Below are 16867 nucleotides of genomic sequence, written 5' to 3' on the forward strand. Positions count from 1 at the left end.
GGGCCATCGACAGCAGCAGAACTGTACTCCAGCCCAATCTGTAACCACGGCATATCCCCCACTCAGCCCAGGGCTCAATGGAGAGTGGCCAACCTGGTGAAGCTACCAAACAGGACAAACAGCATAAGCAGCAAGGGATAGACAGAGCTAAGCGATCCCACATCTAACGGTTCCGATCTAAGCCCTGTGGTCCTTCCACATCCAGTCGTGAATGGTAATGGACGATTCAATAACTCACTGGAGGAGGAGGAGGAGGAGGAGCCCTTCACCAATCTCCCCACCCTCACTCATGGGAGGAGCCCAGCACATCAGGGCAAAAGGTAAGGCTGAAGCTTTTGTGGAGGTCTTCAGCCGGAAGCACTGATTGGATGATCCATCTCGGGCTCCTCCAGTGGTCCCCAGCATCAGTCTCCAGCCAATATGATTCACTCCACGTGATATCAAGAAACAGTTGGAGACACTGGATACTGCAAAGGCTAAGGGCCCTTACAACATTCCAGCAATAGGACTGAAGACTTGTTCTCCTGAACTTGTCGCTCCCCTAGCCAAGCTCTTCCAGTACAGTTACAACGCTGACATCTGCCCGACAGTGTGGAAAATCGCCCAGGTATGTCCCGCACATAAAAAGCAGGACAAAATCCAACCCGGCCAATTACCGCCCCTTCAGTCTACACTCTATCGTCAGTAATGTGATGGAAGGGGTCATCAACTGTGCCATCAAGCAGCATTTACTCAGCAATTACCTGCTCAGGGACGCCCAGTTTGGGCTCCCCCAGGGCCACCCAGCTCCTGACCTCCTTCCAGCCTTGGTTCAAACACGGACAAATTCCAGCGGGGAGGGGAGAGGGACAGCCCTTGGCACCAAGGCTGCATTCGACCGAGTGTGGCATCAAGGAGCCCTGGCAAACCTGGAATCAGTGGGCATCGGGGGAAAACTCTCCGTTGCTTGGAGTTAAACCTGACGTATAGGAAGATGGTGGTGATTGTTGAAGGTCAGTCATCTCGGCTTCAGGACATCTCTGCAGGAGTTCCTCAGGGGAGTGTCCTCAGCCCAACCATCTTCATCAGCTACTTCATCAATGACCTTCCCTCCGCCATAAGGTCAGAAGTGGGTATCTTCACCAATGCTTGCACAGTGTTCAGCCCCATTCGTGACTCCTCAGATACTGAAGCAGTCTGTCTTCAAATGTAACAAGATCTGGGCAATACCCAGGCTTGGGCCGACAAGTGACAAGTAACAGTCACGCCACACGAATGCCAGGCACTGACCATCACCAATCAGAGACAGCCCCTTGACAGTCAATGCTGTTACCATCACTGAATCCCCCACTATCAACATCCTGGGGGTTACCATTGACCAGAAACTCAACTGGACTCACCACAGCAGCTACAAGTGCAGGTCAGAGGCTGGGACCCCTACCGTGAGTAACTCCCCTCCAGACTCCCCCAAAGCCTGTCCATCATAGACAAGGCACGAGTCAGGAGGGTGAGGGAATACTCCCCACTTGCCCCTGGATGGGGGGGCAGCTCCAACAACACTCAAGAAGCTCGACACCATCCTGGGAGAAAGCAGCCCCCTCGCTTGATTGGCACCATACCCTCTCCCTCCCCCCACCGACGCTCAGTAGCAGCAGGGTGTACCATCTACAAGACGCACTGCAGAAACTCGCCAAAGATCCTCAGGCAGCACCTTCCAAACCCGTGACCACTTCCATCGAGAAGATCAAGGGGCAGCAGGTACATGGGGCACCACCCTCTGCGAGTTCCCCTCCGAGCCCCTCACCATCCTGACTTGGAAATACATCAGCTGTTCCTTCACTGGAAATCCTGGCACTAACTCCCTCAATGTTGTTGTCCCTACAGCAGGAAGACGGCAGCGGTTCAAGAAGGCAACTCTCTTTCTCAAGGGTGATAAATGTTGACCAACCACAAATGAATTTTTAAACGTTACCAAAAATTGACCACATGTATTACGCGCCATAAAAAGAAAACAAACGTTTTAAGATGACTAGAATTGGAAAGTATATTAAACTTCTGTTGGATCATGGTTAGACCCCATTTGGACCACTTTTGTAAACAGTTCTGGTGCCTATATAAAGGGAATAGAGGTATATCGAAGGAGCATGAGTTTTTTTTTCATGGACATCGCAATTGTGCTCATAGGTAATAGCGATCATAACGCGATTGAATTTCACATTCAGTTTGAGGGAGGGAGGAGCGGATGTGAGACTTTTTTTAAAAAAAAGTTAGGTAAATCAAGGGAATTATGGGAGCACTGAACTAGCCGAGGAGAGTTGTCAGGTTGGGTTAACACGCCAAGTCAATAGAGATGCAGCAGCAGATGACTTATGGGGATATTTCGGACAGCAGGGAATAGAAACGCTTCAGAGTGTGACAAATTCAAAGGGACAGACCCATCGTTTGTGGTTAACTAGAAATGTTAAAGATAAAAAATGAAACTCCTAAAGCTACACAAAATGGGATGGCAGGTCAGACGATTATGTAAAAAAAAAGTGTGACCCAAAAGTTAATAAAGAGAGACAGCTGGCTAGAAATGTAAAACTAGTCGGTAAGAGTTTCTATGAATATCTAAAGATGCAAACGGTTGTGTTTGTTCTGTAGAAGGTGAGACTGGAGAATTAACAATGGAAAATCAGGGGATGAGAGATGAACAAACAGATATTTTGAACCATGTGTCACTGCAGAGAATACAAGTAATTAGAAGCAGTGACAAATCAGGATTTTGGGGGGGGGGGGGAAAGAAGGAACTCACACTGCCCAGGAAATGAAAGTCCCCAGGACCTGAAATGGACTTCATCCAGAGGGCATCAAAGTGGCTAGTTAATGTGTTCGTCTTAATTTTCCAAAGCACACTCCATTTGGTGACAGTCTCGAGAGATCGGAAAATGGTGAGTTTAACTCATTCCTTCAAAAAGGGTGTCAGAAAGCAGGAACCACTTTAACATCTGTCCTAGGGAAATGTTAGGATGAAAGAAATATTAGTCGGGCACTTGAGTAAGTTCAAATAATCAAACAGAGCTAGAATCACAGAATCCCATTTGGCCCATCGAGTCCACACCAACTCCCAAAGCACCCACCCCAGACTCATCTCCTACCTTATCCCTGCATTTCCCATCGCCAATCCCTGGGCGATTTAGCACTGTCAATCCACCCTAACCTGCACACCTTCGGACTGTGGGAGGAAACCCACGCAGACCCGGGGAGAATGTGCAAACTCCACATTGACAGTCGCCTGAGGGTGAGATCGAACCTGGGTCCCTGGCGCTGGGAGGCAGCAGTGCTAACCACTGAGCCACCGTATCACCCTCCTGGCTTCGCAAAGGGGAAATCGTGTTTTACCAATTGATTTGAGTTTTTATTTGAGTGGTAATATGCTGTAGATAAAGGGAGAATTGGGTGGATGTTCTGTACCTAGATTTGCATAAGACATTTGACAGGGTGTCACATCACTGATTCATATAGAAAATGAAGTCTTGTGGTAACACATTGGCATGGTTAGAAGATTGGCAGACTAATGGGAAGCTAATGGGAAGCATAAATGCATTTATTTTCCTGGTTTGTCACAGGGATTGATGCTGGGATTTCAGCACAATTTATCTAAATAACATTAATGAAGAGAGTTATAGTTTAATTTAATTATTTATTCTCATGCATACCGATGTACAGTGAAACGTTTTGCGTTGCATGCAGTAAAGGTGGACCATTCCATACAAAGTGCATTCGGAGTGCAATCTTACGGCCGCAGAGGCGGTGCGTAAAGAGTGAGGTCATTTAAATTCAAAATTTGTGGGGTCTATTCAGAAGTCTGACAACAGCGGGGAAGAAGCTGTTCTTGAATCTGTTGGTCTGTGTGTCTAAGTTTTTGTCCCTCCTGTCTGATGGAAGAGGGTGGGAGAGATTATAACTGGGGTGGGAGGGGGTCTCTGATGATGTCGGCTGCCTTCCCGAGGCAGTGGGGAGTGTAGACGGAGTCGGTGGATGGAAGGTTGGGTTTGTGTGAGGGACTGGGCTGTGTTCACAGCTCCCTGGAGTTTCTCACGGTCCCAGGCAGAGCAGTTGCTGGGATGCAACAGGATTGGATACTTTTTACGGTGCGTCTGTAAAAATTGGTGAGAGTCCTTGTGGACATGCTGAATTTCCTTAGCCTCCTGAGGAAGACATTGTTGTGCTTTCTCGAGCATCGCATCGATGCGGGGGGCACCGGGATAGATTGCGGGTGACCAGCACTCCCAGGAATGTGACGCTGTGTAGCATCTCCACTTCAGCCCCACTGATACAGACAGGAGGGCTTCCTGAAGTCAATGGCCAGCTCCTTCGTTTTGCTGATGCTGAGGGAGAGAGAGCCCCTAGCACTCTTTTCTCATTGGTTGAGATCTGGCCCTCAACTGTGGGTGTGGTCAGGGAGCCTGTAGACGGAGTTGGGGCAGAATTTGGCCACACGGTCAGGATGAGCAGAGGGATCTTGGTGTCCATGTACACAGATCTCTGAAAGTTGCCACCCAGGTAAATAGTGCGGTGAAGAAGGCATATGGCGTACTGGCTTTTATTGGTAGAGGAATTGAGTTCCGGTGTCCTGAGGTTATGTTGCAGTTGTATAAGACTCTGGTGCGACCGCATCTGGAGTATTGTGTGCAGTTTTGGTCGCCATACTATAGGAAGGATGTGGAGGCACTGGAACGGGTGCAGAGGAGGTTTACCAGGATGTTGCCTGGTATGGGAGGAAGATCGTATGAGGAAAGGCTGAGGCACTTGGGGCTGTTTTCATTGGAGAAAAGAAGGTTTAGGGGTGACTTGATAGAGGTGTACAAGATGATTAGGGGTTTAGATAGGGTTGACCATGAGAACCTTTTTCCATGTATGGAGTCAGCTATTACGAGGGGGCATAGCTTTAAATTAAGGGGTGGTAGGTATAGGACAGATGTTAGGGGTAGATTCTTTACTCAGCGAGTCGTGAATTCATGGAATGCCCTGCCAGTAGCAGTAGTGGACTCTCCCTCTTTATGGGTATTTAAGCGGGCATTGGATAGGCATATGGAGGATAGTGGGCTCGTGTAGGTTAGGTGGGCTTGGATCGGCGCAACATCGAGGGCCGAAGGGCCTGTACTGCGCTGTATTGTTCTATGTTCTATAATACACGAAGCAGCTGAGTACACAGCCTTGTGGGGAACCTGTGTAGAGTTGGCTCATCACTGATGACCAAAAGATCGACGGAAAAAGACATTGTGACAAAGACACAAGGGGAGAATAAAACAAACATGGGCTTGTGCTTTGTGAGAAAAGCAAATCAGGGCAGCACTTATAACTTCATGATCAGGTCCTGGGGAGTGTTGCTGAACAAAGAGAGTGCAGGTTCATAGCTCCTTGAACGTAGAGTTGCAGTATAATTAGAAGGCATTTGGTACCCTTGCCTTTATTGGTCAGTGCTTTGAGTGTAGGGGTTGGGAGGTCATGTTGTCACTGTAGAGGACATTGGCAGTTTTGGAATACTGTGTTCAGTTCTGGTCTCCCGACTATAGGAAGGAAGTTCTGCAACTTAAAAGGGTTCAGAAAAGATTTACTAGGATGTAGGAGGGTTTGAGCTACAGGGAGAGGCTGAATAAGCTGGGGCTGTTTTCCCTGGAGCGTCGGGGGCCTTATAGAAGTTTATAAAATCATGAGGGGCATGGATAGGGTGAACAGCCAAGATCTTTTTCCCAGGGTGGGAGGGTCCAAAACTAGAGGGCGTGGGTTTAAGGTGAGAGGGGCAAGATTGAAAAGGGACCCAAGGGGCAACTTTTTCACCCAGAGGGTGGTACGTGTATGGAATGAGCTGCCAGAGGAAGTGGTGGAGGCTGGTACAATGACAACATTAAAGGGCATCTGGAAGGGGATATGGGATTTGAAGACGTGGGGTCACATTTTAAAGGTGAGAGGAGGGAGATTTAAAAAGGACATGAGGGACAAATGATTTACACACAGTGTAGTTTGTGGGTGGAATGAACTTCCAGAGGGTGCGGTGGATGCAGGTACAGTCACAACATTTAAAAGACATTTGGATAAGGACATGAATAGGAAAGGGTTTGGAGGGATATGGATCAGGAGCAGGCGGGTGGGACTAGGTTAGTTTGGGATTATGGTCGGCATGGACTGGTTGGACCGAAGGGTCTGTTTCTGTGCTGTGTGACTCTTATGAATCGGAAGGATTTGGAGAGATATGGATCAAATGCTGGCAACTGGGAACAAGATTAGGTTAGGATAGCTGGTCGGCATGGATGGGTTGGATTGAAGGGTCTGGTTCTGTGCCATACATCTCTAGGACTCCCAAGTGGGTGGGCAAAGATGTGGCAAGTGAGATGTTAGCAGGAAAAATAGAGGAAAAGCAGGAGATAGGGTGGATTAGCCATGCTAAATTGTCCCATAGTGCCCAGGGATGTGCAGGTTAGGGAGGATTGGCCATGCTAAATTGTCCCATAGTGCCCAGGGATGTGCAGGTTAGGGTGGATTGGCCGTGCTAAATTGTCCCATAGTGCCCAGGGATGTGCAGGTTAGGGAGGATTGGCCATGCTAAATTGTCCCATAGTGCTCAGGGATGTGCAGGTTAGGGTGGATTGGCCGTGCAAACTTGTCCCATAGTGCCCAGGGATGTGCAGGTTAGGGTGGATTGGCCATGCTAAATTGTCCCATAGTGTCCAGGGATGTGCAGGTTAGGGTGGATTGGCTGTGCTAAATTGTCCCATAGTGTCCAAGGATGTGCAGGTTAGGGTGGATTGGCTGTGCTAAATTGTCCCATAGTGCCCAGGGGTGTGCAGGTTAGGGTGGATTGACCGTGCAGAGTTACAGGGATAGGGTAAGAATAGGTAGGATGCTCTTCTGAGGGCTGATGTGGACTCGATGGGCCGAATGGCCTGCTTCCACACTGTAGGCATTCATTACCTGCCCTCTAGGCTATTAGGGACGGGCAATAAACGTTGGCCTAGCCAGTGACCCTCTCGCCCCGTGAATGAATTAAATCAAATCAACCACTTTCATATTGAACGGTGGACCAGCATCAATGGAGCGAATGGCTTGCTGCTCCTAATGTGAGCTTTGACATGGGGTGATAGTGCGCGTGTGTGTGTGTGTGTTGGAAAGGTTTCCACATTCATATCTACCCCTCTGATCTCCTGTATAAGCAGATCTCTGTTGAGGGTTCAAGTCTTGAGGTAGGACTAAACCCTAGACCCCCTAGCCCAGACGTGCGGGCACTACCCTCTGCCCCCCCCCCCTCAAAGTCATCTCCTCTGTAAGACAGTCATGAATAAATCCAGAAAGAGTGCTGGAAGGCTGAGGGGGGCGTGTGTGTTTATCTGCTGTCAACACGATGTTTCTCTAATGCTGACACCTCAAACCCTTGCTGAGTCCCAGTTTAACTAATCTCCCGGTTAATCCCAATTAATCTCCCGGTTAATTTCCCCTGAACGCTGTCCTCATCGCGCGGCAGAGGTGACGGACAGAATCGGTGACCTCCCCGAGTTTAACACTTTCCGGGCTTTTATTTTCAGTATTGTCTGGACAGTGTCTGGTTATTTCTCGAGAGGCTACATGAGAGTTTCACGGCCGACTCCACTTGTGCAAACCTTTTGAGTCAATCTTGAGATCCCCTGCAGTCTCTCGCTGCTGAAATCTGCAGCTTTTAGTCATTTTGTTACGTTTCTCCATCTCCGATCTGTGCGTAACCCTGTTATGATCACCCTCGGCCCGAGCTGTCAGGTCCCTTGTTCCAAGTCTCCCCAGGCCAGACCCCATCCACTGAAAGGGCTCCAGATGGAATTAGCGTCCCATTCTTTCTCCCTCTGCACAGATATTGGTTGAGGCATTGAGTATTTCCAGCATTTCGGGCACTTCCTTCGGAAGATCAGATTTCCAGCATCAGCAATCTTCTCTCTTTATATGGATTCTCCCATTGCTGTGTTCTCCCTGTCCTGGGGAGAGACTCGGGACAGCACAGCGGGAGCTTTACTCTGTATCTAACCCCGTGCTGTCCCTGTCCTGGGGAGTGTTTGATGGTGGGGGGACAGTGTAGAGGGAGATTTACTCTGTATCTAACCCCGTGCTGTCCCTGTCCCTGGGAGTGTTTGATGGGGGACAGTATAGAGGGAGCTTTACTCTGTATCTAACCCCGTGCTGTCCCTGTCCCTGGGAGTGTTTGATGGGGGACAGTGTAGAGGGAGCTTTACTCTGTATCTAACCCCGTGCTGTCCCTGTCCTGGGGAGTGTTTGATGGGGGGACAGTGTTGAGGGAGCTTTACTCTGTATCTAACCCCGTGCTGTCCCTGTCCTGGGGAGTGTTTGATGGGGGGACAGTGTTGAGGGAGCTTTACTCTGTATCTAACCCCGTGCTGTCCCTGTCCTGGGGAGTGTTTGGTGGGGGACAGTGTAGAGGGAGCTTTACTTTCAGTTTAAAAGAGGAGAGTGTGACAGGTCACTGGGTTTAGACCGGTAGGGATATTGAACAGTCTGAGGAATGAGCTGGGGGTGGGAGTTTGGACTGGCTGTTTATAATAGAGGGTGCCAATCCCTGCCCAGGCTTATGGCTCTTTGGCAGGAAGACCAAAGGGGCTGAATATTATTGAAATGGAGGAATAGTGCAGAAAGCAGCAGCCTGGAAAGATTTGGGGTGTTCCCGTGCACAAGCTGGCATCGGTTAGGGGGAGTGCCCATTGGAAGATTGGTTCCTGTTTCAGAGGGAATGGTGAGTTAAAAATAGGGAGGTCCAGCCAAAGCCATGCAAGGAACGTGGCCCACCCCAGCGGGAATACGGTGAGCAGGATTCAGTCCCTTAGCCGAGGCTTGGGAGCTGTAAGGGAGTGTGCACGAGGTACATCCTGGGTATGGAGGCACGGTCGTACGGGGAGAGGCTGAGTGGGTTGGGCATGTACTCATCGGGGTTTCGAGGTCTGAGAGGTGCACGCAATCAGGATTCTTCGGGACTTGACAGGGTCAACACACAGAGATTCTGCCCTTCCAGAGTCTCAAGGGGGCAGGGATAGGGAGGGGGTATAGGGGCTGGAGGGGGTTACGGAGATAGGGAGGGGGTGGAGGGGGTGACAGAGATAGGGAGGGGGTGTAGGGGCTGGAGGGGGTGACAGAGATAGGGAGGGGGTGTAGGGGCTGGAGGGGGTTACAGAGATAGGGAGGGGGTGTAGGGGCTGGAGGGGGTACAGAGATAGGGAGGGGGCGTAGGGGCCGGAGGGGGTTACAGAGATAGGGAGGGACTGTAGGGGCTGGAGGGGGTTACAGAGATAGGGAGGGGGTGTAGGGGCTGGGGGGGTGACAGAGATAGGGAGGGACTGTAGGGGCTGGGGGGGTTACAGAGATAGGGAGGGGGTGTAGGGGCTGGGGGGGTTACAGAGATAGGGAGGGGGTGTAGGGGCTGGGGGGGTTACAGAGATAGGGAGTGTGCCGATGGAGGGATGTGAACCTGAGGACGAGTGTTGAGAAAGCCCAGTCTAATCCAACAGTTTGAGTGATGAGGCCTTCAGCCCTGTCTCGAGCCTGCTCCCCCATTCCGCTCCCTGGTGGACCGTTGTGCTGTTTTAACATGAGCAACTGGAACTAAGTTCTGGGAGTTGCAGCAGTGTGTGTGTAAAAGACCTCCTCAAGTAACCTCTCCTTTCTCTGTATCTTCTCCCCTCAACCTGCAGCCTTCCTTCCAATTGGAGTGACACAGTGGAACACTGCTGTCAATACAGGTTAGTCTGCAAGGAATATCTGCTTCATTCTTGTCACGGGATGTGGGTAGCACTGGTAAGACTGGTAATTCTTGCCCTGTCTCAGATTGCCCCTGGGCAAGGTGGGGATGAGCTGCCTTCTTGGACTGGCTGCAGTCCATGTGCTGTAAGGGACGCCCACAATGCCCTTAGGGAGGGAATTCCGGGATTTGGACCCAGCGAAGGAACGGCCGATACATTCCCAGTTTGGGACGGTGAGGGGCTCGGAGGGGAACTTGCGGGGGAGTGGTGTTCCTATGTATCTGCTGGCCCTTGCCCTTCTAGGTGGAAGTGCTCGTGCGTTTTGGAAGGTGCTGCCTGAGCATCTTTGGGTGAGTTGTCTTGTAGCTGGTACACCCTGCTGTTACTGAGCGTCGGTGGGGGGGGGAGGGAGTGGGGATGTGGTGCCAGTCGAGTGGGGGCTGCTCTGTCCCTGGATGGTGTCGAGCTTCTCGAGTGTTGTTGGCGCTGTCCCCCACCCCATCCAGGGGCAAGTGGGGAGTGTTCCCTCACCCCCCTGACTTATAGATGGTGGGACAGGCTTTGGGGGAGAGTCAGGAGGGGAGTTACCTGCTGCAGGATTCCCAGCCTCTGACCTGCTCTGGGTGCCACGGTGCCCTCCGCTTGGGGTGCCACAATCCCTCTGAGCTGTGCAGCCCCTAAGGAAGCTTAGTGTACCTGACCAATGAGGTAGAGACTCGATGGGTTGAATAGCCTGCTGCCGCACCGTCAGGACTCTATGTCTGTTGGCACAGCTCCCACTTAGTGTCATACCAGCCTTCCCTTTCACCCTGACAGGAATATACTTTCTCTGGACTCTTGTTATCCCATTTTCCAGCCGTCCCTTTACCAATGAACATCTGCCCCCAATCAGATTTTGGAAGTTCTTGCCCTATACCATTAAAATTGGCCTTCCTCCAGTTTAGAACTTCAACTTTTCGATCTGGTCTGTCCTTTTCCATCACTATTTTAAAACTAATAGAATTATGGCCCCAAAGTGCTCCCCCACTGACACCTCAGTCACTTGCCCTGCCTTATTTCCCAAGAGTGGGTCAAGTTTTGCACCTTCTCTAGTAGGTACATCCACATACTGAATCAGAAAATTGTCTTATACACACTTCAGAAATTCCTCTCCATCTAAACCTTTAACACTATGGCAGTCCCAGTTGATGTTTGGAAAGTTAAAATCCCTGACCATAACCACCCTATTATTCTTACAGATAGCTGAGATCTCCTTACAAGTTTGTTCCTCAATTTCCCTCTGACTATTGGAGGATCTATAATACAATTCCAATAAGGTGATCATCCCTTTCTTATTTCTCAATTCAACTCCCCGACCCCAGGGAAAAGACCTTGTCTATTCACCCTATCCATGCCCCTCATGATTTTATAAACCTCTATAAGGTCACCCCTCAGCCTCCGACGCTCCAGGGAAAACAGCCCCAGCCTGTTCAGCCTTTCCCTGTAGCTCAAACCCTCCAACCCCGGCAACATCCTTGTAAATCTTTTCTGAACCCTTTCAAGTTTCACAACATCTTTCCGATAGGAAGGAGACCAGAATTGCACGCGATATTCCAACAGTGGGCCTAACCAACGTCCTGTACAGTCGCAACATGACCTCCCAACTCCTGTACTCAATACTCTGACCCATAAAGAAAGGTGAATACGCACAAGAGTTCCGGAGATCAACTCATTTTTTAAAAAAAAACATTGGTTTTGGGGTGGGAAGGGAAAAGAGTTTTCCTTGTTTCGATTTGGTATTGACTGTCTGATCTTTCCCGTGATTAATTCGTAGTGCTGCACAGCACAGAAACAGACCCTTCAGTCCAACTAATCCATGCTGACCAGATATCCTAAATTAATCTAGTTTCATTTGCATATCCCTCTAAACCCTTCCTATTCATATACCATCCAGGTGCCTTTTAAATGTTGTCATTGTACCAGCCTCCACCACTTCCTCTGGCAGCTCATTCCATACACGCACCATCCTCTGTGTGAAAAAGTTGCCCCTTAGGTCCCTTTTAAATCTTTCCCCTCTCACCTTAAACCTATACCCTCTAGTTTTGGACTCCCCCCACCCCAGGGAACACACCTTGTCTATTCACCCTATCCGTGGCCCCTCGGGATTTTATAAACCTCTATAAGGTCACCCCTCAGCCTCCGACGCGCCAGGGAAAACAGCCCCAGCCTGTTCGGCCTCTCCCTGTAACTCAAACCCTCTAACGTCCTTGTAAATCTGTTCTGAAGCCTTTTCACATTTCACAACTTCGTTTCTCAGCCTCTGGAGAAGCTGAATCGTTTGTCAGTGTGGTTTAAAGCAGCCAGCTCTTTGTTCACTGGGGGCTTTGAGTCTCCCTCCTCCCGGATGCAGCTAAACGCTTCCAATCCTCGTCCCCTTTCCTCAACACGGGATTTATAGCTGCTGTTTCTCTCTGTCCACGGTCAGTTCTGCAGCGTACGCGATCGCAGAGGCTCGCTCGAGGGGACTTCTTATTTTCTTTGCTGTCTTCCTGTCCCCTCCAGCCCCCCCTTACATCCGGATCCTGGAACAGCCCAAACAACGTGGGATGCGTTTCCGGTATAAATGCGAGGGACGCTCGGCCGGGAGCATCCCGGGGGAGAAGAGCACCGACAGCACCAGGACGTACCCCGCCATCGAGGTAAGGTGTGGGCGGTGGGCGCTGTCTATGTCTGGCACCCCCACCCACCCAAACACCACGGGTATGCTCGCACCCACCCTCTTCCAGAGTGCCAGTGGTGTCTGGGTGGGTGTGGTGTCGGGGTGAGGGTGGGGTTGGGGGCGCGTGTCAGGGTGGGGGCGGTGTCAGAGTTGGGCCGGGGTTGGTTGTGGTGTCGGGGTGGGGGTGCGTGCGTGGTTGGGTGTCTCGGAGTGGGGGTGGGGTTTGGTGCGTGTCGGGGTTGGGGGCAGTGTCAGGGTGGAGGTGGGGGTGTGTCAGGGTGGGGGTGGGGTTGGGTACAGTGTCGGGGTGGGGATGGGTGTGGTGTTGGGGTTGGGGCGGTATCGGAGTGGGATTGTGGGGTTGGTGTCGGTGTGGGGTGGTGGCGGGATTGGGTGCATTGTCGGGGTGGGGGTGGGGTGGTGTCGAGGTGGGGGTGGGGTGTCAGGCTGGGAGTGGGTGTGTGGTGTCGGGGTGGGAGTGTGGTGTCGGGGTGGGGGTGGGGCTGGCTGTGCTGTCGGGGTGGGTGTGTGGTGTCGGGGTGGGGATGGGGTTGGGTGCGGTGTCGGGGTGGGGTTGGATGCGGTGTCGGGGTGAGAGTCCGGTTGGGTGTGGTGTCGGGGTGGGGGTAGGGTTGGGGCGGTGTCTTGGTGGGTGTGTGGTGTCGGGGTGGGGGTGGGTGCAGTGTCAGGGTGTGGGTGTGGTGTCAGGGTTGGGTTGGGTGTGGTGTTGGGATGGGGGTGTGGTTGGGTGCGGTGTCGGGGTGGGGGTGGGGTTGGAGGGGGTGGTGTCGCGGTGGGGATGGGGGTGTGTGTCGGGGTGGGGGGTGAAGTGTCGGGGTGGGGGGGTGTGGTTGGGTGTGGTGTCGGGGTGGGGGTGGGGTTGGAGGGGGTGGTGTCGGGGTGGGGGGTGAAGTGTCGGGGTGGGGGGTGAAGTGTCGGGATGGGGGGTGAAGTGTCGGGGTGGGGGGGTGAGGTTGGGTGCGGTGTAGGGTGGGGTTGGGTGTGGTGTCAGGGTGGGGTTGAGGCGGGGTGTCGGGGTGGGGTTGGAGGTGTGTCGGGGTGGGGGGTGAGCTTGGGTGCGGTGTTGGGGTGGGGTTGGAGTTGGGTGTGGTGTCGGGGTTGGGGGTGGTGTCGGGGTGGGGTTGGAGTTGGGTGTGCGGTGTCGGGATGGGGTTGGGGGTGGGTGTGGTGTCGGGGTGGTGTTGGAGTTGGGTGTGGTGTCGGGGTTGGGTGTGCGGTGTCGGGATGGGGTTGGGGGTGCGGTGTTGGGTGGAGATGGGGTGAGGTGTGGGGGTGGGATTGGGGATGTGGTGTTGGGGTTGTGGTGTCAGGGTGGGGGTTGGGGGTGTGGTGTCGGGGTGGGGTCGGGGGTGTGGGGTCGGGGTGGGGTCGGAGGTGTGGTGTCGGGGTGGGGTCGGAGGTGTGGTGTCGGGATGGGGTTGGGGGTGGGTGTGGTGTCGGGGTTGGGTGTCCGGTGTCGGGATGGGGTTGGGGGTGCGGTGTTGGGGTTGTGTCAGGGTTGGGGGTGTGGTGTTGGGGTGGGGTTGGGGGTGTGGTGTCGGGGTGGGGTTGGGGGTGGGGTGTCGGGATGGGGTTGGGGGTGGGTGTGGTGTCGGGGTGGGGTTGGAGTTGGGTGTGGTGTCAGGGTTGGGAGTGTGGTGTCGGGGTGGGGTTGGGGGTGTGGTGTTGGGGTGGGGTTGGGGGTGGGGTGTCGGGGTGGGGGGTGGGGTAGGGGTGCACGAGATGACCACAGTCACCCATTGGCCCCAGTGGAAGCTCAAGGCTGGTGATTATCTCCTCATCACCTCTTGGGATCTTGCTGTTCCTGACCATTCCTTGCATCGCAGTGCCCTCTGTTGGCTGTGCATCGCCATTTTGGAGCGGGGGTATTTTGTCATAGGACTGAGCTATTTGACTGCGGTGGCCATTATATGTGGACACACCTGCTGTACGTAGAGGAGTCCATTGGGTGGAGGGAGAGAGGAAGGGGCTCTCCCTCTACTCCAGACGCTAGGTTGTTAGGGAGAGGTAGATTCTTAACCGGGAAGGGAATCGAGGGCTGTGGGCGATAGAGCAAGGAAGTGGTGCCCCTTGAGAGGAGAGTCGCAGGAAGACAGGACGGGGAAGGAAGCGTTTGGTATGCTTTCCTTTATTGGTCACTGCATCTAGTATAAGGTGTTATGTTGTAGTTGCACGAGACATCAGTGAGATCACTTTTGGAATACTGTGTTCAGTTCTGGTCTCCCTGCTAGAGGAAGGATGTTGTGAAACTTGAAAGGGTTCAGAGAAGATTTACAAGGATGTCTGAGTGTTTGAGCTGTGGGAAGAGGCAAGGGCTATTTTCCCTGGAGACAAAAACTATACCACGGCCAATCCACCCTAACCTGCACATCCCTGGGCACTATGGGGCAATTTAGCACGGCCAATCCACGCTAACCTGCACATCCCTGGGCACTATGGGGCAATTTAGCACGGCCAATCCACCCTAACCTGCACATCCCTGGGCACTATGGGACAATTTAGCACGGCCAGTCCACCCTAACCTGCACATCCCTGGGCACTATGGGACAATTTAGCACGGCCAATCCACCCTAACCTGCACATCCGAGGGCACTATGGGACAATTTAGCACGGCCAATCCACCCTAACCTGCACATCCCTGGGCACTATGGGACAATTTAACACGGCCAACCCACCCTAACCTGCACATCCCTGGACACTATGGGACAATTTAGCATGACCAATCCACCCGAACCTGCACATCCCTGGGCACTATGGGACAATTTAGCAAGGCCAATCCATTCTAACCTGCACATCCCTGGGCACTATGGGACAATTTAGCACAGCCAATCCACCCTAACCTGCACATCCCTGCGCACTGAGGGACAATTTAGCATGGCCAATCCACCCTAACCTGCACATCCGTGGGCACTATGGGACAATTTAGCACAGCCAATCCACCCTAACCTGCACATCCCTGGGCACGATGGGACAATTTAGCATGACCAATCCACCCTAACCTGCACATCCCTGGACACTATGGGACAATTTAGCATGACCAATCCACCCTAACCTGCACATCCCTGGACACTATGGGACAATTTAGTACAGCCAATCCACCCTAACCTGCACATCCCTGGACACTATGGGACGATTTAGCATGACCAATCCACCCTAACCTGCACATCCCTGGGCACTATGGGACAATTTAGCATGACCAATCCACCCTAACCTGCACATCCCTGGACACTATGGGACAAATTAGTACAGCCAATCCAGTACAGCCAATCCACCTTAACCTGCACATCCCTGGACACTATGGGACAATTTAGCACAGCCAATCCACCCTAACCTGCACATCCCTGGGCACGATGGGACAATTTAGCACGGCCAATCCACCACAACCTTCTCACCCCAGGGCACTATGGGACAATTTAGCACGGCCAATCCACCCTAACCTGCACACCCCTGTGCACTATGGGACAATTTAGCATGGCCAATCCACCCTAACCTGCACATCCCTGGGCACTATGGGACAATTTAGCATGGCCAATCTACCCTAACCTGCACATCCCTGGGCACTATGGGACAATTTAGCACGGCCAATCCACCCTAACCTGCACATCCCTGGGCACGATGGGACAATTTAGCACGGCCAATCCACGAAACTGCACATCCCTGGGCACTATGGGACAATTTATCATGGCCAATCCACCCTAACCTGCACATCACTGGGCACTATGGGACAATTTAGCATGGCCTATCCACCCTAACCTGTACATCCCTGGGCACTATGGGACAATTTAGCACGGCCAATCCACCCTAACCTGTACATCCCTGGGCACTATGGCACAATTTAGCATGACCAATCCACCCTAACCTGCACATCCCTGGGCACTATGGGACAATTTAGCACAGCCAATCCACTCTAATCTGCACATCCGTGGGCACTATGGGACAATTTAACACGGCCAACCCACCCTAACCTGTGCATCCCTGGGCACTATGGGACAATTTAGCATGACCAATCCACCGTAACCTGCACATCCCTGGGCACTATGGGACAATTTAGCACGGCCAATCCACCCTAACCTGCACATCCCTGGGCACTATGGGACAATTTAGCACGGCCAATCCACCCTAACCTGCACATCCGTGGGCACTATGGGACAATTTAGCACAGCCAACCCACCCTAACCTGCACATCCCTGGGCACTATGGGACAATTTAGCATGACCAATCCACCCTAACCTGCACATCCCTGGGCACTATGGGACAATTTAGCATGGCCAATCCACCCTAACCTGCACATCCGTGGGCACTATGGGACAATTTAGCACAGCCAACCCACCCTAACCTGCACATCCCTGGGCACTATGGGACAATTTAGCACAGCCAATCCACTCTAATCTGCACATCCGTGGGCACTATGGGACAA

At 52.5% G+C, this 16867-nt stretch overlaps 1 pseudogene; it reads left to right on the forward strand.

Annotated features, from left to right (window-relative positions):
* LOC140457077 (uncharacterized) overlaps positions 1-16867 on the forward strand; it is a 50470-nt pseudogene that overhangs the window by 4911 nt on the left and 28692 nt on the right.

This window comes from Chiloscyllium punctatum, chromosome 31 (genome assembly GCF_047496795.1).
Source record: "Chiloscyllium punctatum isolate Juve2018m chromosome 31, sChiPun1.3, whole genome shotgun sequence".
In the NCBI taxonomy this organism is placed as follows: Eukaryota; Metazoa; Chordata; class Chondrichthyes; order Orectolobiformes; family Hemiscylliidae; genus Chiloscyllium; species Chiloscyllium punctatum.